We start from the raw sequence: 3,991 nt of genomic DNA, 5'->3' as shown, positions 1-3,991 counted from the left end.
GGTTGTGCATGCCCCCTCCCTGGAGATATTCAAGGTCAGGTTGGATGAGACCTTGAGTAACCTGATCTAGTTAAGGGTATCTCTGCCAATGGCAGGGAGGTTGAATCAGATGATCTCTAAATTACCTTCCAGCCTAAGACATTCTGTGATTCTGTGATCTAGCCAACTCCTTATCCACTGAACAGTCCTCCCATCAAACCCGTATCTCTCCAATTCAGAGAGAAAATGCTGGAAGGAACATTAGAAATGATCAAAATAAAAAAGGAGGGCAAGACTTTCTGGAATCTGCAGGCAGATGGGTGCAGTGACACTTCCAAGTGAGCGCAAACCTCTCCATCCTTCCTTTCAGAATGCCATCGAGCCATGGAGTACCCCATGTGCTCTCCAACAAATACAAACTCCTTTCTAACGCCTCAGAAATAACAGTACCAGGCCACAAAGGAGCCTGGCCATGCTCTGGGCCTCTGCAGAAGTATTTGTGAGGCAAGATATAATATCCCTGCAAGGTGAAATATATTCCAGAAGGAAAGCATCTCAAACGTTTCAGCCCATTTGGCCACAAGGAAAGTCCCTTTGTGACCCAAAGCATCCCAGCGGTTTAACACTGAGCATGAAAGCAAGACAGCAAACCCAGGAAGGTGATAACCAGCTGGTACCACTGTTCCTCATTCCCAGGGAGCAGTGTGGGTCATTACATGTGAAATGGTGAATGCTACGACTGACTGTACCACGGCCAGACAGGCTCAGGGGCAGCTCATTGCTCCGCAATCGCTTGCTGAACAGTTGAAACAGGCTAGTCAGGCCCAACTCATCCTTCCGACCGCACAGCCAGCTGTGTCCCTGTCCCACCCTTCCTCCGTCCTCCTCTCCTTACCTTTCACTATTGACACGGTGTTTAGTCTGCGCTTTCCCTTTGCTCTTCTGTGGGGCTGGGTCTTCCAGAAAGCTGTGGTCCAGGCTGTCGTCGGGAACAAAGTCCTCCACGCTCTGTACTTTTGCAGGGGCTTCAGGGTGGGGAGGAGGAGCGGCAGAAGCAGCATCTGCGTTAGCAACAGTAGGGATAAAACAGGGGGTTCATCACAAGAGAAAGAGAAAACTGCTTTTTTACTGATCTGTCCTGCCCAGGGCCTCTTCAGCGCACAGACAGCAGCCGTGCAGTGGGCCCTCAGCTACACAGCAAGGGAAGAGGGAGAGTATGAACAGCCCAGGATCTTGCGTGAAGGCGTTCACAGACCTCACACGGCCGCTGCGGTTTAAGATGCTGGTCCAGGCTCCTCAAGAGTCTGACAAACTCTCTGGCACGGTAGTAGCTGACTCTACACTACAGTGAATGCTACGACCGGCTACACCAGAGCCAGGTTTTATACCTGTGCTGTGTGCCCTGCTCCTGCGTGATGTCTCTTCATTATTCCCTTATCTCTTTCAGACTCACCCGCTCGCCTCCTCTTGCTTTTTCAAGTGTAACTGTCAAAGGAAGAATTGCTCACACTATGCTTTTAGATGTCCTGTGTAACCAAAAGCCTCAAGAGCTACTGCAAATAGAGCTCACTTTAATACAGCTTATTTGTAAAGACACCTTTGACCCATCTGCAAGGTATCAGGATGAAAACTTGTGAAATGAGCATAATCAATAAGCCTAAAGCCAGAATTTGCAATATTCAACTTTTTTCTTCTGCCTGCACTGCACCTCACATCCAGGTTCTTTTCTTCCAGGTGAACAGGATTTGTATATTTTCTACATTTTGCACTAGATTAGTGCAGCCTTCAGATCACTTGTGCATATGAATAACACCATTACTAATGCCATAGAGTAGCGTTGGTGTAAGAAAAAACACAGGCAGAAGAATTACCACTGCAAGGCCTCAAGGGAAAGCTTAAACAGCATCTCCCATAAAAAACAAGTATTACTTTGTGACAGTGATTTTTCAACTGGTTTCCAATTAGCTGGTCCCTAGGCACGTTCCAGGAGAAGTGCAGACCCGTGGCAGGCTACACAAACCTAATAACACCCACAGATTTCCTAGCTGCCTTTTGCAGCCCTCCTAAAAAGCACCCCTGAGATACCAGCAGTGCAGGTCACAAGCCTAAAGGAGTTCTCAAGCTAAGTGATAGATTTTTAAAAAAAAAAAGAAAAAGAAGAAAAAAACTAAAGCCCAAAGATTATAATACTGGTAACAGACCACTTATCTTTTTCCTATGTATGATCATGATGAAGGGTTTTTTATTGATAAGGGATTTCTAACATTTGCTTCTCTTTGTTTGTTTGTTTCTGGGTAGGAAGGGTCACAAACAAACTGAAATGGGTGTACTGTGTCGTACCTGGTAACGGAGTCAGGCTGCAGAACACTGTGTACAGATCTAAAACTGAAAGATTTCAACATCTGAAACTGCAAACCATGTTCCCAGCACCTCCTCCTTTCTTTCTGTGGGTGTCTCAAAAGTACTGTGAGCTCCAGGGATTGACAGTTTGAGAGGGAAGGTATTTCCAAAGGGTGATTCAAACGATGACATGCTACTGATTTTTAGGCAGTGCCAGCTCTGCAGCTCCAGTTGGCTTCACAAACAAAGTGAATGTGACAGGCAAATTAAGGTGCAGATCAGTAAAAATACACATAACAAAACCCTTGATGCCTCTGCCCTGCAACTCTGTCCGGCAGGGCTTTGGGCCGAACGCCACGCTCCTCTGCTCCATTGTGTCCGAGCGCCAGGGAGGCAGCCAGGGCGGGCTGCCCTCCTCCTCAGACCATCTCTGAAGGAGCATATTTCCCCGGAGGGGAATCCGCTGCAGAGCCTGGACGTACGCGATCATTTCTGGCTGACTAACCTTTAAAACCAGCACTCTGCTCTTCCCTGTTAACGCACGGGAGCCCCGTTGAGCCGCCGGACTTTTGCGAAGATGGGGCTTCCAATAGCTTCTCTAACAAATTTTCTTGCTATTCAAGAAGCATATGTGCTCCTGGGAAGAAGCTGACAGTTATTTTATTAGTGTCCCCTGGGCGTTCGGTACCTTCCTTCTGAAGCGTGCCACCCGGCTGGCTGGACATGGTACCCACCCAAGCTCAGCACAGAGACAAACCCAACTGCTAATGAGGAAGAAAATAGGGAGTGACAGTGCAGCTCTCCTTGGAAACACACTGCACACACACTCTGGGCCTGTGGTCTTCAGACACCTGCCTGCCCAGCCTCTTGTGCGGGAGAAATAAAGGATAACACAGAAACACCCACGGGTGACAACAGCCTTTGTAGACACTGCGCTCCAGCACCTACCTGGCTGGGGAGGAGAGGGGTCTGGCGCGGGAGACGTCCCGAACAGACGTGAAATGATGCTGCGCTTCGGCGGCGGGGCTGCAGCCGGAGGTGCTGGGGAGGCTGTGGCTGGCGGAGGAGCGTGCGGCTGCTGGGCCTCAGGTGCAGGCACTGGTGAGAAAGGCGGGGGAGGTTCAGGAGAGATGGTGGAGCTTGTGGAGAGCGGCTGGGGCGGCTGCGGGGTGCCAGGGCTGGAGCTGCCCGTCGACGTGGAGCTCGGAGGTACGATGGGCGACTGGGAGCCAGAGGAAGGGCTTTGCCCGTTAGTTGTTAGTGGTGACGCGTGGCCGCGACTTCGGGCTTCCATCATTTCAAGGAAGCTGCAGGGGAAATACATTGCAAATGTAAGAATAGGAGAAAACACGCTCAACAGAGCACCGAGTGTGACGCTGGGCTGCTCTGGCTCTGGGCTGAGCTGGGAGGCTATGGGTCTGCTTTTGGTGATGCTGCGACTCCCTGGGTCAAAATAAATCTGGTTCACCCACGTGAGCTGAACTCGCCTGATCTGCACTGAGGTGTGGGGAATCCCAACTCAATTTGTGCTACAGGTCGAAACCTACATTTGTGATGCTGCTGGGAACTCCTTGGATAGAGGGACAATGACATGCCAGGGCTTGAAACACAACCTGAAGTCAGTTCTTGGACATATGTCTCTAAGGGAGCATGTGCTACAGGAACAGCACAC

At 50.0% G+C, this 3,991-nt stretch overlaps 1 protein-coding gene across 1 annotated transcript in view; it reads right to left on the bottom strand.

Annotated features, from left to right (window-relative positions):
- LOC104270718 (rab-like protein 6) overlaps positions 1-3,556 on the bottom strand; it is a 17,884-nt gene extending 14,328 nt beyond the window's left edge. The window contains exons 1-2 of the mRNA XM_009865151.1: positions 3,268-3,556; positions 875-1,040 (exon numbers count right to left, since the gene is read on the bottom strand). The gene's annotated coding sequence lies outside the window, so the exon portion shown is untranslated. The remainder of the gene's footprint in view (positions 1-874; positions 1,041-3,267) is intronic.
- Between the last annotated feature and the right edge of the window lie 435 nt (positions 3,557-3,991).

Source organism: Apaloderma vittatum, unplaced genomic scaffold (assembly GCF_000703405.1).
Source record: "Apaloderma vittatum isolate BGI_N311 unplaced genomic scaffold, ASM70340v1 scaffold35982, whole genome shotgun sequence".
Classification (NCBI taxonomy): Eukaryota; Metazoa; Chordata; class Aves; order Trogoniformes; family Trogonidae; genus Apaloderma; species Apaloderma vittatum.
This window is presented reverse-complemented; position numbering and strand designations above follow the sequence as displayed.